The sequence below is a fragment of the Tupaia chinensis genome, unplaced genomic scaffold (assembly GCF_000334495.1).
Source record: "Tupaia chinensis unplaced genomic scaffold, TupChi_1.0 Scaffold000067_1, whole genome shotgun sequence".
In the NCBI taxonomy this organism is placed as follows: Eukaryota; Metazoa; Chordata; class Mammalia; order Scandentia; family Tupaiidae; genus Tupaia; species Tupaia belangeri.
Window position 1 is genome coordinate 1,234,732 of NW_006159526.1, and position 11,449 is coordinate 1,246,180.

Here is an 11,449-nt window from a genome sequence, read left to right on the forward strand (position 1 = left end):
ATGATCGTTGTTCTCAGTCTTGACTCCTTGCTTGGGCTTCTCATCAGCCTTGGCGAGAGCTGGAGCCTCCTCAGCTGCCGCTTCACAGAAGAGGTGCCAGGTCCTCCCCGGTGGAGCACCCAGGCAGCAGCAGGAGCGGCAGAAGGAGGAGGCCGCAGCAGTGGAAGAGGGAAAGCTGCTTTCTCTTTTTTTTTTCTTTCGAGCTTAAAATGAGGAAAACAGAGCCCAGAAAACCAAGAGTGCAAGATTTTTCACAGACGGTTTATGAAATGGGCCAGCTTTGAATTGGGTTCCCTCCATAGCCTGGAGCTTCTCGAGGGCAGGAACCAGGTCTGATTCATCTTGGTCTCTCCAGTACTGTACATTAGCAGGCCCTGATAGATATTTCTTAAAACGTACAGCTGAATAAAAAAATATATACTTAACACAGCTACGAGACAACGGAGCGCAAGCCGGAAAAGCCAGTATCCCCAAGTCAGCTGACGTGCTATTTGGCTTTCTAAACAGGGAGATGGTTCCAGAATGAGGGAGCAGATAGTCCCAGGGCTCTGCTGCTCTGGTGAGGACCCTTACATTTCAGAGTTCCTGCCTCACTTCACTGACTGGTGAGAAAGTGACTGGAGAGTATAGGGGCTTCAGGTTACGCCCTTAGGAAATGGCTGAGGGGAGAGGGGGTGGGTGTGGCCAGGGTAGTCATTGACATGTATCTGTTTTTGTGTTTCTTTTAAAAAAACGTTATTATTATGACTGGTTTGACATTTAATCACTGTATATCAATACGGCATACAAAATGAGTTTTTCCAGCATAAAAGCATGGTACATTAGTCCAGTCACAGGTACTACCACAGATATTATCATCAGCAGGTAATCTGAGGGTCAGTTGTGTGTAAAGGGGTTAAAACTTATTTGGGTGCCTGCAGGACTAAGATTGGCAAATCGGACTCAGCCATTTTTGGCTCAGGATGAAAAAAAATCTGTGACAGGAAGGTAAGTTTTCTTGGAAAATTGCAAGGTCACTGGCAGAGTTAAGGTAGGGGCTGAATGTCTGAAAGTACCTGTCACAATGATTTTTTAAGGACACAAGGGCAGAAGTTGGCTTGGAATTCGTGTTTTCCACTAATGAGGCATTATAAAAATTATCTTTGAAATGTGACTCTGCTTTATGAGTCCGAATGAGCTGTCTCTGACAGTTACTTTTAGTCATTGTGGGGAACTGCCATTCTCTTATCTAATCTGACTTGGACTTCACCTCCTGACAACTTTCCTCCTTTACCGAGAACCAGTTAACTGCAGTTGCTAATTATGGCCACAAGGTGGCAGCACCACCGCACTGGTGTTTCCTCAGAACTTGAGCCGGATGTGGGTGGGTCAGAGAATGACTGTTAGGATCGTCAGAAATGAAAGTGGTTAAAAATTTTGGTTAAAATTTTTAAATTTTTTCGACCTATGAAGTGCCAGAGTTAAGTTGCGTGTGAAAGAATTGCATTTTAGAATTGGAAAACACTTTAGAGAAGTGCATATGGATGGAAGGCTACTTAAATACAGATTCTGCTGCTTCTGGTGCGGCCTGAGAGTCTACATTTCTAGTACATTTTTGGGCTATACCATTGCTGATGGTTGGTGGACCACATTTGCATAGCAAGGCTTTAGAGGTAAATTAGAGATCAATTCTCACCGTACCTGATTTATGGACGAAGAGAGACTGGAGTCCAGAAGGAGTGAGACTGGCACAACACAGCTGTAACTTCAGTGCGGGACGTTCTGCATTTAAACCCAGGGTTTCAGAGTTCTTGTTCCCCTACACCACGTGGCTCTGTTTAATGCTGTTGGTGGCACCTCTTAAGTTTAGGAGTAGAGAACTCCCATTTCCGCCATCCCCTTTGCACTGTTCTCAAGGTGTCAGTTTGACTGCTTGCTCCCTTACACAAGACCTTCAGTGGCTCTTCTGTTATCACAAGACCAAGTTGAAATGTCTCTGGCTAGTTTTCATGGTTCTACAATATACGGCCCCACTTTAGCAAACTTACTCGACTCTTCCGTTCCTTAATCGTATCTTTCTGCTCTTCCATCCTTACTCTTTCCTGTTCCCTAACTACACGGCATTCGACCTCTCTCAGTGGCGTGTAATGGCATGGGCTCTGGAGGTGGACATACTTAGTTTTTAATCCTAGATCCACCTTTCTGAGGATCTGTATCCTTCTCTGAAATAACCCCATATGGTGGTTGAGAGGGAAAAATAAAATAACATATGCAAACCCACTCTCGTGGCTGAAACCCCCTTCAAAACTAGCGTCTCTAATGCAATACCTGACCCCTTTGCCATGTTCCCCCTTGTTTCTGTTTCGCTCTGTCTTAGGCTTAACTTTAGTCCTGCAGCCTTTGGGAAAGTTTCCTCAGCCACTCCTGACCTAGTTGATATCACTCTTCTAAAAGTGATTTCAGTCTATTAGCTTTGAATTTTGTACCAGACCTCTCTCAGTGCAATCCCTTGGAGAGGCTTGAGGGCTATCGGTTGTGTGATAACCGATGGGTAACTGAATTAATGATTTTTTGGTGTACTCTGAATGCTAGACCTGTCTTCTCTCTTTTTCAGTTACTGCCTAGCAGCAGCTTTTCCCGCACCAGCAGCGTTAGACCCTGGTAGGAACACCTTTCCTCTGGGTCATTCCTGCCTCTGCATTTTGGTTAAACTAGTGTTTCCTTCTGTAAGTTATTGGATGGCCCCTTCAAGAGGGGGATTAATGAAATATCTTCACGGAAACCCCAATAACTCTAAGGAAGTTGAGCACACTATCTTATTGCTTAACAGCCTGGTGACAGAAGATGTGTACACTTTCCTATTTCACGAAATTTACAACAGGGTTCTGACCCTCTTACTCCAGAAGCGATTAAGGACAAAGGGCCAAGTGGGGAGGTCAGGGTTGTTTAGGATAGGCAGCGCACCTCCTACTCAGATTCTGTAAACTGGTCATTTAACCATACCTGGGAGTGTGCATCTTTGCCTGTATGGTGGCATATTTATATCATATGACACATAGTTCTCTCCCTGTCAGTGGCAATTAAGAGCTGATGTCAGGCAGGGAACCGCCACTGCCGGTAACACATTCAAAGTAATCGAGAGGTCTGTGGAGCCAGCCAGTCTGAGCCTTCTCAATGTCTACGCAGCCCTAAAAAAGGACTCACCCAACAAAAATGCCGTGAAAGTTGATGAACTTTCACTCTGCTCAATTCCTGAGGGGCAATCCAGATATGTGGAGGAGCCAAGGACCCAACTTGAAGAAAACATCTCACGGCTTTGACGTCACTGCGAGCCATACACAAGTCGGTGTCAGGAAATGTTCTCCCAAGCTAAGCCCAAGATGCAGAATTTGGTTCCAGGATTAGACAGCTACAGAAATCTTCAAAATGCACCTCCTGGATTTTTTTCTGAGACTTGGTGTTACTGGTTTTCCTGGCCTTGTTGGACCCCTTTTGGTTAGATGTTCGGAAGTAAAGAAGCCGGGGCTTCTGGTTTTATGGGGGCAGCCCACTCCACCTATTATCCACAAAGCCATTGCGTTTGCGCAGGTCCGGTCAGTGGAGAGGAAGGGTATGACTGGGGCTTACGAGGGTACTCAGTCGTGGAAGAGTCGTGGATGTAGAACTTTCAAAGGCCAGGAGATATGGAGAATTCACCCAGAAATAAGGAGAAAACTTCACGTCTGCCCATTTTAATCAGTTGTAGGTAAAGATTGAAAAGTCCTACAGTAAATCCGTATTTCTACAGAAAAATGGCGACTAAGCCATTATCAAATGTAGTGAATGGCCTTTTTTGTTTTGTTTTGTTTTTTGTTTTTGTTATAGGGTGCGTGCGCTCGCCAGACAGAGAGAGGCAGAGAGACAGAAAGCGAGATTTCACCCCTCAGGGGCGATGGCCACGCCGCAATCCCTTCTCCTCCATTCTCCTCTCGGGATCTTGGGCACGCACACACACGTGCCTGGTGTGAGCTTAAGCCACCGGGTCCAGGATGCGAACCGCAGTCGACTACATGGGAGTCCAGCGACTTAGCCATTACGCTGACTGCTGGTCCCATGAATGGCTTTCTTCAGGGACAACTCTGCTAGGCCTCTTTGTGATCTTGGATGACACCATACTACAAGTGGACTGATCTGAAATCCTTTCACCTAAAAATAATGTACAAGTCTAGGGAACCAGCAGTTAGCGTAATGGCTATGTCACTGGACTCCCACGTAGTCGACCGCGGTTCGCCTCCCGGACCCGGTGGCTTGAAACTCACGCCGGGCGCGTGTGCGTGCATGCCCAAGATCCCGAGAGGAGAATGGAGGAGAAGGGATTGTGGTGTGACCATCCCCCCTGGGGGGTGATTTCTCGCTTTCTGTCTCTATGTCTCTCTCTCTGTCTGTCTGGCGAGCGCACGCACCCTACAGTGAAAATCTCTCAAAAAAAAAATGTACAAGTCTTAGAACGCCTTGATCTCGTGTTGCTATTTATGAATATTATTAAAATCCAAGTTAAAGAAGTGCGCTTATGTCAGGCTGATGTTAGCAAAATGATGTGACGCAGCTCTCATGGCAGTGAGGTTTCTCTGAGAGTTAGAGCCAAGACCCGGAGGGCTGGACACCGCATTTAGTATCCTGTTTTCTCTTTTTATTGGATAGCGGTCTACTCATCCATCACTTTCCCAATCGGGAATTTTGGCCTTCTCTTCGCCCTACCATGGATCCATGCCAAAGTCCAGATATACTGACCTGTGCCTGAAACTGCATGTTCTTTTCTTTTAGGTTTATGCTGTAGAGTGTTTGTGCTCACTGGAGAGGGACAGAGACAGAGAGAGGGCAAATAAGAAATCACCCTTGGTGAGGAGGGCCACCCCGCAATGCCTTCTCCGTTCTCTCAGGATTTTAGCAAGCATGGCCATGCGCCTGGTGTGATTTTCAAGCCACTGAATCTGGGACTCAAACTGTGGTCAGCCATGTGAGAGTCTAGCACCCTAACTACCACGTTACCTGTTGGCCCCAGGAATTGAATGGTCTTTTAAAAAGAGAGACCTAAGGAATAGCATTTTTGCTGATTTCCAGGATTTTTTTAAAGAGGTTTTTGTCATAGAGTGTGTGTGCTCACTGGAGAGAGGAAGAGAGAAAGAGAGAGAGAGCCAGACAGACACAGTGAGAGGGAAAGTGAGAAATCACCTCCTCGGGAGGATGACCACAGCACAATCCCTTCTCCTCCTGGGATCTTGGGAATGCACGCACATGTGTCCGGCATGATTTTGAAGCCACCGGGTCTGGGGTTCAGACTGTGGATGGCCATGTAGAAGTCAAGTGATGTAACCCCTATGCCATCTGCTGGTCCTGATTTCCAGGATTTTTTTTTTTTTTTTTGGAGAGGTTTTTGCTATAGGGCTCATGTGCTCACCAGAAAGAGAGAGACAGAGAGACAGAAAGCGAGAAATCAGCCCCCGGGGGGAGATGGCCACGCCGCAATCTCTTCTTCATGCTCCTCTCGGGATCTGGGGCATGCACGCGCACGCGCCTGGCGTGAGTTTAAGCCACAGGGTCCGGGACTCGAACTGCGGTCGGCTACATGGGAGTTCAGCGACATAGCATTATGCTAACTGCTGGTCCCCCTGATTTCCAGGATTTTAATCTTCACTTTCAAGCTGTTGGTTTCCAACCCTGGAGGTGGTATGAATCAGCAATAGAGCATTTAAAACTTCCCAGTTCCTATGTTCTTACTCCAAGAGAGCCTGGTATGATTGGTCTATGGTGTGGCCCAGGCATGGGTAGTTTTTAACATGCTTCTAAGTAAAACAGGCACTTTACAGTGGAGGAACGTTAGCCACGTGCTCAAGGTTAATATCACCAGTAATGACATTCTGGGCCTAATGTGACCATACGGTATGGTGGACTGAGAAAGCTCAGCCTCACTTCTGAGGTGGTGCCTTCCCCTGCTTTTTTTTTTGGAGAAGTTTTTGCTATAGGGTGCATGTGCTCACCAGACAGAGCGAGACAGAGAGACAGAAAGGGAGAAATCACCCCCCAGGGGGATGGCTATGCTGCAATCCCTTCTCCTTCATTCTCCTCTCAGGATCTTGGGCACACACGCACACGCGCCCGGTGTGAGTTTAAGCTACTGAGTCTGGGATGCAAACCGCGGTCGACTACGTGGGAGTCCAGCAACATAGCCATTATGTTAACGGCTGGTCCCACTTCTGAGGTATCTTTGATATCTATCTATCTATCTATCTATCTATCTATCTATCTATCTATCTATCATCTATCTATATCATGAGGAAATATTAAATAAGCCCAAACTGAGATTCATTCTACAAAATAACTCGCCAGTACTCTCCACAAATGTTGAGGTCACGGGGCTGGCTCCCAGGCGCAGCAGTAACACACTACTCGTGGGAAGCCAGATCCCACATGATGGTTGTGGTTTGACTCCCCAGCCTGGTCTGCCTGAGACATGTTGGGCATGTGCGCAAGCAGCCCAGATCTGACTGGCTGGAGGACTGGAAGAGGGTCTTCTTTTCTTTCTTTCTCACCCTCATGTACATATGCACGTGGTCATCATGAATTAAAAAAAGAAAACATTGAGGCCATTGGACAGCCCTTTAGTGCAGTGGTTCAGCACTGTGTAGAGGGAGTCAGATCTCACATGGCTGACTGCGGTTGGAATCCTGGCCCCAGTGGCTTGGAAAAAAAGCACGCTGGACATGTATGTGCATGCCCTAAATCTTGATGGGATGAAGAAATGGAGGAAAAAGGATTGTAATGTGACCATACTCCATAGTGGCATTTTCTCTATTTGGTGAGCACTTGTAACCTCTGGAAATTAAAAAATAAATTAAAAATATTTATAACAATGTTAGAATCCCTAAGGTGGAAGAAATGTAAGGAATTTTCTTAGATGAGTACATTAAGGAGACAAAACAACTTAATCTAATGTGTGCTCTTAGATTGGCTCTTGGTCCAAAAAATGGACACTAGTTGGAAAATAGAGGAAATTTGAACAAGGTCTATAGGTTAGTTTGTTGTATGATTGTGGCTTTTTATTGATTTTGACAATTGTACTAAAATGTTAATAGTTGAGGACACTGGGTGAAGGATACATGGGAACTCTGACTACTTTCAATTTTTTAAAATTTTTTATTATTTTTTTTACTACTCACATTAGAGATTTATTTTTAATTGAGGTATAGTAGTGAAGTAGAATGCTCAGATCGGAGGTGGGTAGTTCCGTGTTTCGATGAACCTATACACAGGCAACTTGCCCGTAACACATGAAGTGTTCCTATCACGCCATAACATTTCCTGCCTCTTTCCACCTGCCCCCCAACCCCCCCCAGCAGCCACTAATCTTTTTGCCACCAAGGTTTGTTACTCCTGCTCTAAGAATTTGCCCGAATGGAATGGAAAAGTATGCAGTCTTCTGTGTCCTTTTGGTCCATCTACGTCATGTTTTTGAAATTCGTCCATGTTACGGGCATCTCCACTTTGTTCTTTATAGCTGGAAGCTTTTCCTTATTTGGAAGGCATAGTTGTGTGTGACCATTTGTGTCCAGCTTCTCTCTCTACCTGGTGCACATGAAAAACCCAAAGAAGACTTGACGCTAAGAATGAGGACAGAGGTTGTGGGAGCAAACTTGAGGTTCTAGGGTGGGAGAGAGATAGTATATGTCAGGATCCTGGGAACAGCCAAAGTGGACGATTTTGTGGCCAATAGAGTGACCAGTGGGGACCTTGATGTTGGGCATAAACCGAGCTAGAATGAGGATGTCTGGTGATTTGTATAAAGTAGGGAGGCTTGGAACTAGCAGATAGCGTAATGGTTATGTTGTTGGACTCCCACGTAGTTGACTGTGGTTCAAGGCCCAGACTTAGTGGTTTAAAATTGAAGCCAGGCGCATGTGCATGCGTGCCCAAAATCCTGAGAGGAGAATGGAGGAGAAGGGATATCAAAATCTTTTTTTTTTTTTTTTAATAAAAAGGGAGGCTGGACAGGCATTGTCCAGGGGTCTGGGTGCCATGTTCATGTCCCTCTGGTATGTATTGGTTTTGATGCTACCCTTGGGGAGCTGCTGTTGCTAGGCTTCTGGTTTTTGCTGGATGTGCTTGAGCTTTGCCCTCTTCAGTTTTTCTTGGTGGTTCTTGAACCAAACCTGTAGTACTGTTGGATGTAAGTCTAGCTTTGAGGCTGTTTCTTTCTGAAGGCTGGGGTTTGGGTATGGGTTCTTACTGAACAAGAAGTTCAAGTCTTCTAGTTGCTTTTCCATGAATACAGTTTGTCTCCTTTGTGAATTATTCTGAAGATTGCCTTTGGAAAGGTCCTCTGAGATCGATGTAGTCTTTTTTTTTTTTTTAAAGGTTTTTGCTATAGTGTGTGTGTGCACTCATCAGAAAGACAGAGAGAGACAGAGAGGCAGAAAGTGAGAAATCACCCTCCAGGGGGATGGCCACACCACAATCCCTTCTCCTCCATTCTCCTCTTGGGATCTTGGGCATGCATGCACATGCGCCTGAGCTTGACATCTTTTAATCTAAATGCACTCATAAGCTCAGGCCAATAATCCTTTTGGAACCTTATATTCTCTTTCTTTTTATAATAGAAAGCATGTGTGCGTGCATGAGGTGGGGGATAAAGAGAAAGCACCCTTGATAGGTCTTGCCACACTATGATCCCCTTTCCCTAGTCCTCCAATATTTTAGGATCCTGAGCACTAGAGTGCTTGTTCCTGGTGTGTTTTTCAGGGTGACCCAGGATCCAAACCATGGTCGCTGTATGACTCCTAGCACTGCAGGGCAGTAGCGTTAAATTGTACCACAGTGGCTTGGCCTTTTGATATGTCTTGAAATTATTTAAAAATGAAAAGTTAATAAAAAAAGAATGAAATATTTGAGGTAATTCTAATGAGTTACTAGAGTTGAGAACCACTTTCCTAAGTTCTCTTGCCTAACATCATCAGAGTAATCTTCCTGAATGTGCTATTTTGTCATGTTTCTAATCTCAAGCCTTTCCAGTGACTCCTATCATCTGTAGGATAGGGTTCAAATGCCTTAGGCTGCCATTCCTAGTTCATCTACTCCTTTGATCTATGTACTAGGACCTGACCCACATTTTACTTTCTTTTCTTTCTTTTTTTTGGAGAGGTTTTTGCCATAGGGAACGTGCGCTCGCCAGAAAGACAGAGAGAGACAGAGAGACAGAAAGCAAGAAATCACCCCCCAGGGGGGATGGCCACACCGCAATCCCTTCTCCTCCATTCTTCTCTCAGGATCTTGGGCACACACACACACGTGCCTGGAATGAATTTAAGCCACCGTGTCCGGGACTCAAACCACGGTCGACTACATGGGGGTCCAGTGATGTAGCCATTACACCATCTGCTGGTCCCCTCTACATTTTACTTTCTAATGTCTGAACTTACTCATCCCCTTCTTCCTATAATACTCTTGCCTTTTTGCTTGGTCTCCTGAGTTATTCTTCATCTTAATGCCCATTGCAGATCCTGTCTCTTCACTGAAGCCTTTTATGATGATTTCTCTTAGAAGCAGTCATCTCTCCTTTCTTTGAATGCTGGTAGGTACAGTGATGTGGAGTGAAAACATAAGCTTTACATCCAGAAATATGTGAGTCTGAATCCTGGTTCCACCGCTCACCCATTCTGAGCTAAAGGGCAAGTTGACTTCTTGGAAAACGAGGGTCACAATACCTATTTCAAAAGGTCATTGTAAGCATTAGATGAGGTACAAACATAAACATCCCAGTAGGCCCTAAAAGTATTGTAGGTGGTATAAAGGGTCTTATCAAAATTTTTTTGTAGAGCCTTTTAGAATGATTTTTGCCTAGTTGTCACTAGGATGACAGACACTGTTGAACTGAACTGGATGCCTGGAACTTTAAGAAATTTAACTGACATGTTTTTTTTTCCCTGGAACACTAATCAGTCAATAAGTGACCGATGATCAGAGGAATGTAACCTGACAGAGGGAAAAGGGAGGGACATTGGGGTTCTAAGTGGGAAAAAGCTGTGATGCCTTCCACACCCACCCCTTTGCTTTCAGTCTGACAGCATCAAGGAAGTACAACCTCTTAGTAAAATTCCTGCAACCACAAGTCCTGCAAGCGGCTCTGCACTAACCCATTCCCTGCCTGGGTGATAGGTACATAGATGACTCAGGGCCCCTGTGAGTCAAACTCCTGTCTTCTTTTCCTGCTTCCTCCACTGCCCCACAGCCCAGTGCTGGGCACGCCGGTCTGACCTCAGTTCCCAGGCCTCCAGTTTTGGTCTAAAAAAGTAAGGCCGGGAGGGGCAGGCTGAGAGGGAAGTGAGATGCCAACAGGCATGGAAAGAGTCAGGTGGGGCTATGGTTGTTCAAAGGCCACAGACTCTGGGTGTGTTTTATGAGTGTGTCTGGGTTTGGAATCTCCTCCCATTTGTGACTGTTCCAGGGACTCTCCCTCCTGTTTCCTTCTCCATTCTACTTTCATCCCGTGGCATACCTCTTTTATGGACAGAGAATGGCTGTGCAAATAGTTGAGAAGTCAGTAAAACCGACATTTTATGAGGGCAGTCGCCTAGCCCTGCTTCTTCCCGAAAGATATTGACTTTCACAAAATTACGCTTTGATGAAGGGCTATGTGATGGTGAGGGTGGAAACAGGTGTGTAAGGGGAAAGAGAAAGAAAACAACATGCTGGCTGTTTGTCAAAGCCTGAACGTGGAGGGGGCAAAAATCATTCTCGAAGGTGGATATCGTCCAGGAAATCGTAGGGCAGCTCTGCTCAGATTGGGTGGGAGGTGAGTGGAGTCACGTGAGTGTGACGTTACCTCTGTTACTTAGCTTTCTGCCTTGGTTTATTTATTTTTTTCTTTAAATTATTTTGTTTAACTTTATTTATTATTATTATTATCATTATTATTTTCCAGTTTGATCAGAGAGACAGAGAGAGAGAGAGAGAGGAAGTGAGAAAGCAAGCCACCAGGTCCGAGAATTGAACCGTGGTTGGCCATGTGGGAGTCCAGCACCTTTAACCACCATGCCACTTGCCGGCCCCCAAGCCTTGGTTTTTGAATCTGTAAAAGTGAGGATTATGATACTAGCAGAATTGTTGGTATTTTTCTGGAGACCGTAGCTGCACGGATAGTTCTTAGCATGGTGACTGGCACGTAGTAAGTACTGAGTCAGTGTGAGCTATTCCATTGGATTGTCTGAAAAGTCGTGACACAGTCTTGCATAGAAAAACAGAAAAATACATCATGACTTTTCCAGTGATCCAGCAAAGGTGCTGCTCTGATCATCCTGGGTGGAGTATTATTTCCCAGCCAGAATCCTGGATGGCCAGCCGGAGATGAAAATGGGAGGGAGAAGCTTAACTTCCAGGAATGGCAGGATTGGGGAGAGAAACCCATGCAAAACATTCTGTGAAAAATACTTTTCCCCAA

The 11,449-nt window shown here is 45.4% G+C and overlaps 2 pseudogenes; one reads left to right on the top strand and one right to left on the bottom strand.

Moving 5' to 3' along the window:
* On the top strand, positions 1-3,728 carry LOC102477940 (MICOS complex subunit MIC26-like; annotated as a pseudogene).
* A 3,888-nt stretch (positions 3,729-7,616) lies between these two features.
* On the bottom strand, positions 7,617-9,504 carry LOC106733384 (divergent paired-related homeobox-like; annotated as a pseudogene).
* Between the last annotated feature and the right edge of the window lie 1,945 nt (positions 9,505-11,449).